Here is an 11,688-nt window from a genome sequence, read left to right as displayed (position 1 = left end):
ATTAAACACATCAGAGCTGCTTTTCCACCATCCCTGGACTCGCACCAGTTTGCATACAGGGAGAACCGGTCAACCGAGGATGCGATCGCCACAGTGCTGCACACATTACTGAAGCACTTGGAACACAGGAACACCTATGCAGGGCTCCTCTTTGTAGACTACAGCTCGGCTTTTAATACCATCCGGCCATACAAACTCCGTCCCAAACTCCACCAACTGGGACTTAACTCCTCTCTGTGCAACTGGATTGTGGACTTCCTCACTAACCGTAGACAGAGTGTCAGAGTGGGTAAGAACACCTCTTCCACCCTTGTGGTCAACACCGGTGCCCCTCAGGGGTGTGTTCTGAGCCCTCTGCTATACACTCTCTTCACCCATGACTGTATTTCCTCCTGCGCGTCCAATCTCATTGTTAAGTTTGCCGATGACACTACAGTGCTCGGACTTATATCCAACAACGATGAGACAAACTATAGGACAGAGGTGCAACAACTAGAGTCATGGTGCCACGACAATAACTTGGTCTTAAACACCAAAAAGACCAAGGAGATCATTGTAGATTTCCGGAAGAAGGGTCATAACAACCATCTGCCTCTCTTCATTGGCAGTGAGGCGGTGGAGAGGGTGAGCAGTTTTAAATTCTTGGGGGTAACTGTGACCGAGGACCTGTCCTGGGGCAACCATATCACCTCAGTTGCACAGAAGGCCCAACAGCGCCTCTACTACCTGAGGAGACTGCGGAGCGCACACATTCCCAGATCTCTGATGTTGAACTTCTACAACTGTGCCATCAGCAGCGTTCTGATGTATGGATTTCTAGTGTGGTTCCCCAGCTGCACCAAGGCCGATCAGCAAGCACTCCAGCGGGTGGTGAAAGAAGCTGGCAGAATTATTGGAACAAGTCTGCCAGAGATCAGTAATATCTTCCCCACTCGCTGTCTGAGGAGGGTGCACAGTATCCTGCGGGACCAACATCACCCTGCGCGCCACCTTTTCCATCTGCTGCCCTCAGGGAGAAGGTACAGGTCTATACAGGCCAGAACATCCAGACTGGCCAACAGCCTGTATCCACAGGCTGTGAGGCTCCTGAACTCTCTGCCCCCCTCTCACGGACAATAACCATATCCAACTTCTTAATAGCAATGAACTGGTCTGCATTGGTGCATCATATCTTTATTCTCTCCCCCCCTCCTGCCCCCCCTCTTTCTTAAATAGATAACTATCATATCTGATATCATATCTCACAGTACAATAATATTGAATAGGTTGCATTGTTGTACTTTGTCATGTTTCTCAGGTCTTTGTCTGAATTCCTACGAACATTACTTGTCATGTTCAATAAGACAAGGATTGTCTTATTGCATTGGAGTCACACTGGGTTAAATATTTACACTTGGGTTTTAAGGGGTATTTATTATTTTCTTCATTATTTTATTTACGGGTTGTATGGAAGCCCCAAACGCAATTTCATTGTTCTCTGACAATGACAATAAATACTTAAATACAAATAAATACAAAATACAAATACATGGAGAAAAACACTTTGCCACTGTTTCCAGTAAGAATATTTTATAGCGCTTTAAAGTTCAACCTCTCAGGTCTGGATTAAAGAGCTGATTTGTTAAATCGGGAACTCACAAAATACCAAAATATCACCAGCGGTGGATCACACCTCTCAGATGTTCTTATCTCAGTGCACTGTAACAAAAGCACAAACAAACGCAACCAATAGAATTCTAATAAAGTAACAAATACTGGGGCCCATTGCAAACATGTCCAAGCATAAAACCATCTTTCTCTCTCTTAGAGAAAGAAAACAATCCAAACCTCACTGATAAAATCAACCTAGTGTCAAGCAAAACCCAAAAATCAACCAAAACTTCACCAGAAAGTTTTTCTCCCTCCCGGGACAATATTGTGCAGGAATACAGGCACCGTAACTCCTTCTTGCACTGACAAAAACATGTTGGATTTACTTGATTCAATAGTGGACACTGGTTGCACACAAAGGTTTTGCTTTGGCAGAAACTTAAACACCTGAGTTAAATCAACACAACCTTTTCATATTCAGTAAAGCTGCATGTTGTGTTCATAAAACACGATTGAAACATGTTCAGATGGAGTAAGTTGAGCTCCTGGAACATTTTAATCCTTCAATTGAAATTGAATGGGTCTACAACAACTACCATCCTCCTATCTCTATCCTGGTTGCAGCAGGGCTGGGAAATAACCCTGAAGTGATAGGTTACCAGGCAGGGTACACCCTGGACAGCTCACCAGTCTATCAGATAGAAACACACAGCCGTTTACATTCATGGATAATTTAGCCCAGGACCTTCTTACTGTGGAGCAACAGCACTAACCAGCATGCCAACAATGGAGGAAATACAGGAAAGCTATGATTTCCTGTATTTGAGGCAGAATTCTTTTGTTCTTGCCCTTGACAGGTTAATCCACAATAAATAGCAACAGCATGCATGTGGTGTGTGTGTCGTTGTCTGCCTCTTATAACTCCAGTGATTTTCCTGTAGTTTGAAATCTTATGCGGTGTTGACACAATAATTTGTTGTAAACCAGGAAATTCCCAACTGTGGTAGAAAGCACAGCTTAGCCTTAGCAAATGTTCAAAGAAAAGTCGTCACTTCCTGATTTCTGCTTCACTGATAAATATTGTCACACTGGGGTTTTTGCAAATGATATCAGTGAGCACTGTGTGGCAGCTGGAGTCAGACAACTGAAGCTCCCACAATCAAGACCACAAACAGCTTTCAAAGGAGATTTGAAGCTTTTCTGGCAGCAAGCTTCATGATTTATGGGACTGGAACTGGAACAGAAACTACCTGATCACCAATGGTGAGCTGGCATGGAATTATTTTTATGACATTTTATCAAAGTTATAAATAAGCATGCCCATTAACACATAGTGAGTGAGCATGTTGTCTTCCCACACAGTGAACAGCGGATGCTAATGTTTCTGTCACTTTTTACAGAGTCAAACTCAAAGTAAGGTCAGTGCTTCCACGCTTTAAACGCTGCACGCTCACACTCTCTCCACACTCGATAGATTATCCATTGTTCATCTGCACACAGCTGGGGTTTTAGTAACGCAGTAACGCAGCATGCTTACGGGAAAGTAACAGTAATCTAATTACCTTTTTTGCAATAGTAATCCCTCACTTTACTCGTTTCTTGAAAAAAGTAATCGGATTACTGCCCATCTCTGGTTGGAGCTGTGCACTTGTGGGTTCAACCTTGTGTACACGTTTATCTTTGCTGTGTGTACTTGTACCTCTGAGTGGAAGCTGAACTCTTGAGTTCGAGTATCGAAGCATCAGCTGTGACGTTAAAGTCCAAACAGCTCGTTCATTTGACGTGCAAATGAACGAAGGTAACGCCGTTTTCATGTGGATGTGTCAGTGAGACACTTTCCACATCCACAGCTCACAAAATGGGAAAACTATAGAAGTATAACAATGAAGAAGTTACTATGTTACGGGTCCCAAGGATGAAGACCTCGATGACAAATATGTTACCTGTAAAAGCAGGTGAAGAGCAGAGTAAGGAAGACACGATGCGTCTCTGCTTTCCTCCAGAACGTGTCTGAGTCTGATTTATTTCACACAAATAAATGCTATAAAACACTAAACATGAGCTTTCAATATACTGTTCAGCTGGTTCCTCATTCACATCAATTACATTTACTTATTTCACAACATCAGTGAAATATACTCTTTTTAACTGGTTCAGTTTCTCAAGTTCACACTTCTTTCCATAACAGCTACATCCTTTTATCATATCAATAAACACATCACATTGTCTTCTGCAGTGTCTTACTGGCTAAACAGTTCTATTCAATAACAGCATTGGTAAATACATTACATTTGTTCCCTCCAGTAATTTACTGGCAAAATCACTATTTAGTGCATCATGAAACACAGCTTGTTGAATCAACCCATGAATGCCTCTGTTAGCTACACAGAGTTGCTCAGAGTGCTTGTGTTACACTAGCTAATCTACTCAGTCACTTTAACAGAACTATTAACATTCACATCTCACAGAACTGATTTGATTGGAGCATTACAACACGTTTGCACAGAGCATAGGAGCGCACTGACTCTGCTTCACGAGCGCTCCACCTAACGAGCGGGCTCGCGGTGCGGTCGCGCGGGACACTCCTCTGGTTTTCTCCCGTGTTTACATATAAATAACTTTGGCGGACCGCCTTAACTCTCCCATTCACATTAACGTGGGTAACCATGGTGACAATAAACAACATTTTCGGTGCGAGCACCGTGTACCGACCTGTAAAAGCAGGTGAAGAGCAGAGTAAGGAAGACACGATGCGTCTCTGCTTTCCTCCAGAACGTGTCTGAGGAAGCAGCGGAAGGTGGGCTCCACTTACTGCTCCCCGAAACCCCGGAGCAAGCACCAAAGTTCCGCCCTCACTGCTTTCTAACATAAAATGAATCCCTGTTACATGGATTTTCTATCCTCTTAAAGAAACTGAAAATAAATACATATAGCAATGAAAAATGTCCCGTTACATGAGTGTTTTACACAAAATAATATTAATGTGGTCATTCCCTCACAGGGGTGCCACAACTACACTGCTGTTTTGACAGAGACACAGTGTGTTTATCTAACTTGGCTGAAGCCAAAGTTCTCCAGACAAATTCAGTCTGTTTCTGCCAAGTGTGAACTCACTGGATGAGCGCCAGATACACAGAATCAAAAAGGGATAAATTACTTTTCTTATGTCATGTTCCCGTCACAAACTGGCTCAAGGAGAGGGGAAGCAGGAGTCCACAGATGAAATGTTCCTATAAATAAAGTGGAATTTATTCAAACTTTACCAAAACTTCAACACATCAAATACAAGCAGCTCAGCAGGGAGTGGATGTGTGTTGCATGTGCCAGGTGGATGCAGAGAGAGGCCAGGGCCACGTTCAAACCTGAACACGCTGCACAGTGTTTTGTTCCATTTGTTAGGGATGAATGAAATGCTTCCTTGAAAGGATGTGTGCAGTCACCAGTGGGCGTGGAAGCATGTGCGCCCTCATTTGGTGGGTGTGCAAGAAAAGTCATCCTGTCACACAGCAATGCCTACATAAATCACACCACTCTGCTTAAAATAATAATGTTTAGTGAAGCAGGTGAAGCAAAGGGCTGCTTTTAATAGGCTGGGAGACCCAGGTGTGCTGCTTTAGCTGCTGAGCCTCTTATGACAGAACAGCGGAGAGTGGTAAGAAGGGAGGAGGGGGTCTGGCTGTGTTTGTGAACGATAGATGGTGTAACTCTGGGCATTTCTCTATCAAAGAGACGCTATGCTGTAAGGACATTGAGCTGCTAGCGGTTAGCATGAGACCGTACTATCTACCACGAGAGTTTACACACGTGATCATGATAGCTGTGTATGTCCCGCCCTCTGCTAACGCTGCAGCAGCCTGTGAGGTCCTGCACACTGTAACCAGCAGACTCCAAACACAGCACCCTCAGGCCCTTTTCCTGATCTCTGGGGACTTTAAAGATGATGTAACCATTTAATTATGGTTACATAATTAATTATGTAATTAATTATGCAAAATGCAAAACGCTCAGCTGTGTCTCCAATCAAAGCTCTGTAACTTCAGAGGTGATGTTCATATGTTGACTAATGGTTTTCTTTCATTTTTGATGTACTGCAGAATATTTGTATAAAATCCAGGCCAGGAAAATCTCCTTCATGTGTTTCTGTGTTTTGTCTTCAGCTACGTTGACACAAAGGCCTCTGCTGTGACGCTCACACCTTTGATAAAGTCTGGAGAGTGTCAGCTTCCTTTTTATAGATACAAAAATATGTAATGTTGTGAACTCTGGCCGCAGCGGCGCAAGAAAAAGGAGAATTACGGGAAGCACTCACAACAGGTAAAATCAAAATAACAAAGTAAAGTAGGATAAAATAAAAAACAACAAAAGAACAACACAATATACTTCCCCGTACTGTTACTGCTAACCTCTGTTAACCTAGTAACTCTTACCTTCTAACTGACAGCTGGTCAATAAACGAGCTCCATAAACGCTCCATATTCACCTTTACATGGAATATAAAGGGAAAAGAAGAAACACAGTGCTGTGTCAGCGTTAGACATATAGATATATCCTTGCTTTTAATACATTTGAAGGTGGGTGGGAGAGGTGCTTCTCCGCGTAGTTTACGGTCTCTTTGGGATCGGTAAAGCTTTTCCTCACATCACCATGGCTCACTAACAGCTTTGCAGGGTATAGCAGTCTGTACCTGACGCCGGTCATCCCACGTAGTCTTCCTCTCATATTTGCAAATGCGGCTCTGCGTTTCCAACAGAGGGAGGGAAATCTGGGAGGATGTTTATTTTAAAAACCCTTATACATCAGGTTCTTGTTCTCTGCAGCTTTCAGCAGAATTTCCTCACCAATGTGGTAGTAGTGCAATCTCAAGATGATGGGCCGAGGAAGATGACTTTGTTTGGGACGCTGGCGATTCACTCGATGTGCTCGATCGATGAGTGGCTTCTCCTCGAGAGATAGCGCCTCCGCCAACAGGTGTGAACCAACTCAGTCATCTTGGGTCCCTCTGTGCCTTCTGGTATTCCTGCAGTTCTTAAATGATTCCTCCTGGAGTGCCTCAAGAGCTCCACATCTCTCATCTAACTTCTTTACCTCCGCAGACAAACGCTCCACAGTGGCCTGGAGAGTGGCGATGGTGTCAGAGTGGTTCGAGGCACAGTCCTGCAGTTCAGTCAAAGTGTTATCATGCCTGGCCACGTCGCTTTTTATGTCCGAAATTGAGGGCTGGATGCTCTGGTTCAAGGATGATATCTCGCCTCCTATGGTGGTAGAAATCTCTAATATGCAAGTGTCCAGTGCTAGTTAGTTAGTTCTAGTTCTAGTGGTTAGTGGGGCTTTATTTGATGATTCTAGTGTGTGTTACATTGTTGTCATATTGTTGAGTCGCAGAGCTGTACAGTGTTACAGTTTCTGTAGAGTCTGGTATAAGGAACTCAGATCCCTCTGTGAATAATGTTCACTGAAACTGATCTGTAGTTAATGAACTAGTCAGGATTTACACTAGAGAATGTTTCTGCCATTACATGGCCTGTATTTGTAGAGCGCTTTACTCGTCCCTAAGGACCCCAAAGTGCTTTTTTGCCCAAGGACACAACGACCGAGACTGTCCAAGCCGGGGCTCGAACCGGCAACCTTCTGATTACAAGACGAGCTGCCAACTCTTGAGCCACGATCGCCCCACATATTGTTGTCTTTTGTTGCAGACACCAAGTGTTGAGATCCTGTCTCAACCTCCTACATTCTTCCAGCAGGTTACACATTATTTTTTGTATTTGGAATCAAATATATGTGTCAGTTGGGCCTAGTGCAGGGGTCAGCAACCTTTAACACCCAAAGAGCCTTTTGGACCCGGTTTCCATGCAAAGGGTCAGGGTTCGGGAAAACACTGGGAGCCGCAAATACTTTGTGACATCTAAAATGAAGATAACACTGTGTATATTGTTTTTACCTTTATGCTTTGTGTGAACAACTACAGTGTGTTGCTTATGAAATCCATGAAGTGCTACAGAGAAAATTACATTTGATTTATGTAATGAACACATTTTGAGCTCTTAAAGAAATATAACAAAGGAAAGCTGAACTACAATGATCCATGTAGCAAACACAAACTGTTATATCGCCTTTGGGCTTTTGGAGCCTTGACCTGACTTTTAAAAAATAATTGGAAAAAAGCTCTATGCTGCTACAAAATGAAAAATAGATATTTGCAAAATTCTGCCTAAGTATGTATTTTACCTGGTTACTGCGTGTGGTGGGCGTGGTCTGGAGCGCCGCTGCAGGGGAGGCGGACGCACCTGAGCGGCACCCGCAATCACGCCTTAACGTCTGTGCTCTCTCTGCTGTTGTTGGTGTGTGTCGGGCTGTGAGCTGCAAAGCTACAGCCGGCTGTGTGCGCACAGCAACCGTGTGTGTAAAGTGGTCAATAAAGAGATGCTGAAAAGCGCGTTCATGCAAACATCGTCGGGTCTGCCGTGATATGTTTACAACGGGACTTCTGCTCCTGAACCTCTGCGCACAGCGTCTGCAGGTCGGGGCTGTACGAAGTCACTTTATCTCTTCAGACTGTAAGCTGTCGTCTGTGAGGCGTGAGCGTGTTTGTTTGAACACAGTTCACGGTGGAGAACAGCTGCTGACATAATGTAGATCCGAAGATCCATAACTGGCCTACCTGGGGCTGAAAGTCTCCATAAATGCAGGCGTTTCGGCGGCTACACCGGCTTCCACGAGTGTGACGCTTATTTTGAGAAAATAATAGAATATAAATGTATTTTTATATTTCAATATCACAATAATCTTCCAATGTAGAACTACAAGTTAAAAAAGAAGTAACATAAATCAAATCCACTTCAGCTAAATACTTCTCATTTATTTCCATCTTACATGCTGTGACTGCAGCCATTCCCACATCTCTGTGAATGGGACTCATGGACATGGATCAGTGGTTGTTGATCAATGGTCCTGAGAATCTGCATAATTAAGATGAAGGAACGGAGCTCCCAGCCCATCGTTCCTGCAGCTGCTTTCAGTCTTTATGCAAATGTCCTGTTTGTAAGACTGAAACCTGCAGCTGAGACTGAAGACGTCACCTGATGATGACGACACGTTTCTCCCACAAAACGCTGCGTCCAGATGAACAGAAGCAACAGACTCACTTTCCTGGATGATTGAGATGCATCAAGACTTCATTGTGTGTTACATCTCATTCAGCACAGACACATTATTCCTGTTAGGTCATGTCAGCTGTCACTCAGTACAAGCACAACTGTGAACAACACAAACTTCTCTTCAATGTGTCACAGAAACACTAAGTGTGAGAGCCTGTATGACACACAGGACAGACTGTAAGCTCTGCTGGCTGCACAGCACTTTGTAGCAGTTTTCCAACATGTCCTCCACCCGTGATGTCAGTGGTGGGACCCCAGTCACAGCACTCAGCACCACCTCCTTTAAATGGATTTTATAGCAGTTACTCCCGTTACTCGGTGCAACGCTTCTTAAATGTGTTTTTGCAGGATAAAACACAGCAGGTGGTGTAGAGAGGACGTCAGCTGACGGAGCAGAGGGAGGCAGACTGTGGATAAATGACAGAGTGAGAGGAGAGCAACCATGACAGAAGCACAGGTGTGTCAGATAGAAGTGGCTTTATAGACACTTATTGTCAGTCCTCGTGCATGCTGTGGAAATAAGTGTCTGTGTCATGAGGTGACATGTGAGCTTATCTTTGGTCAATAAAGCTGAACGACCAGTTTTCACTTTGCTTGTTACGCTTGTTTAGTGACGTCTGGGTTTCTGTGGAGCCCGAATTTTGATGAGTTCTGGTGAAATCATCTGAGATCATCTGAGCATCGGTGAAGAGTCAGCAGAGAAAGTGTGGGACAGAAGTTTGCTTTGGACACATGGACTGAAATCAAAAAGTAACAAACAGGATTTCCAATGGACAGTATGGAGAAGTGAAAGTACACAAAGGCTGTGCTGGAACACGTGTGTTACACTTTTTGACAGCTGAGAACAAAACACAATATTTTGCATCATCTCTGCAGTGTCTCTTCTTTCCTCTGCTGTTGTGCTTTTAGCTCCAAACTGTTTCAAATGGTTTGTCAGCAAGCTGACCTCTGACCTCTGCAGTACTAACTCCTGACCCGTACAAAGAGCGGGCGTTTCTGACCTTTGACCTGCAGCTGTATGTCTCTCAGTCTCAGTTCTTCTCTCCGTCACTGATGGAGCAGGTGTAGTTGTTGCTGACAGTCAGTCGTTTGTTTTCTCAGAGTGAGGCTGAAGTCTGAACTGTTCAGAGCATCAGGTCTCATCAACGTGCGCTGCTGTAACGCCGCTTTGTCCTCTGAGATCACCAGGTATGAAACCTGAGTGCTGACAGAGCAGCATGTTCCCCCTCATTCACCTCCACCACCACAGCCAAGGCATGCTGGGAAACTGAGGACACACAGACGGAGAACTGAAGTGTCTGCTGTGTGTTCATCTCAGAGTCCTCACAGGTGACACATTAGCTCCAGAACACCAAGCCAGGTGTTTGAAGCCTGACAGGGATTCTTCCCATCCAGAGGGAGGATTTAGCTGCACAACAATGAACATTAGTGTGTAGTTTAGAAACACAGACTGTGCCTGCACTGCATCTAGTGAAGAAAAGTGTTACTGCGAGAGAACGAGGCTCCTTTAAAGCAGCTGATATTAAGGTTGAAAAATCAACAATAAGCTGATGTAATCAACGTTTCACAAAATGGTCAGCAGCTAAAATCTGGAGCCGTTCTTTGGTGGTAATTAACAGTTTGTTCTTGTTAGCTAATTATGTAATTAAAGGTAGCAGCAGAAGCCTTGTGTTGAAAGCCCATTCACTCACACATTCACACAGTATGTGTGTGTCTGTGTTACACTGTGGACATCCCTTCTGTTGGAGCGCCATCTTGTGGCAGGTTTAAGAAATGTTCTTCTTGTAAATCCAAACTGATGCACCTCCATAGCAGACTGTGGAGGCTTTCAGTGACATGAAGACTTGATTTATACTGTCATATTCTCCTGTTACACAAAGCACAGCACGCTGAACATGGATGAACTGAAACTCCCAGCATCTGACTGAGGAAAAGCACAAATCATTCTCACACTGACTCCTGCTTGATTTTAGATTTGCTTTCAAATCCTCACACTTTCATATGAAGCACTAAATGGGCTCCAGACTGTTTATCTCAGCTTCCTGTCAAACACACTGCTGCTCACACCGAGGCTCAGTTTACTCCTCCAGCCTGGCTTAACCTGCTGTCTGTTAAAAACAGTCCCACACTCCTCTGTTTAATCCTTCTGATCAGACTCTTTGATTTTGTATTGTTTTTACCTGAAGTTGTGTTTTTGACATGGTTCTGTCTGTGAAATAAAGCTCACACACACACTGCTACAGTCCTTCATACACTTAGAAACGAAGCTGCTCCTTTCCTCAGTGCTGACACATAAAGAAGAGTTGGTTTTATATCCAACACGTCTCTGTTCCAGAAAACAGCTTCAGCAGCCTCTGAGTCTGAACTTGGAGTTGGTTATAAGCCACAGGCCTGTGTGCACAGCAATGAGGAAATATAATGCAGTAAGTGAAACATGGATGTGTGGAACAGATTATCCCAAAGGTTGATTCTGTTCATCTGGACGTTCTCAGTGAAACATTTGGTCTCTCGGTCAGGTGACTCCTTTAGTCTCAGCTGACTGCAGCTTTCCAAACCTTTGTCACTGGATCACTCACTTCATCTCCAACGTGTCCCTGACACAGACAGCTGGAGCCGTTACAGCAAAATCATTGATCATCGTTTTTAGAACATTAGCTGGTGTTGGTGGGCAGGCTAGCAGTGCTAATTGTTAGCACTAGTTCTGCTGCTCTCCCTTTGTCTCTGTTATTGTTGGTCTTTAGTGAACAATAGAAAGTGTCTTCATGAGACTGTTGCCTAATGTTCAAATGTAGATAACACCACCTGCACCAACCTGTTACACAGCACAACCCTCTGGTGTAGCTTTGGCTGGAGCACATATTGGCAGCTCCAGTGACATCACCACTCCATGGTGACATCATCTCTACAGACTGTGGCTGTTACATATCCTCACCTGGTAATA

Source organism: Aulonocara sp. 'chitande type north' Nkhata Bay, linkage group LG3, assembly GCF_057382095.1.
Source record: "Aulonocara sp. 'chitande type north' Nkhata Bay isolate Kocher_YH1m ecotype deep benthic linkage group LG3, A_spYH_male_GT1.1, whole genome shotgun sequence".
Lineage (NCBI taxonomy): Eukaryota > Metazoa > Chordata > Actinopteri > Cichliformes > Cichlidae > Aulonocara > Aulonocara sp. 'chitande type north' Nkhata Bay.
Note: the sequence above shows the minus strand (reverse complement) of the source record.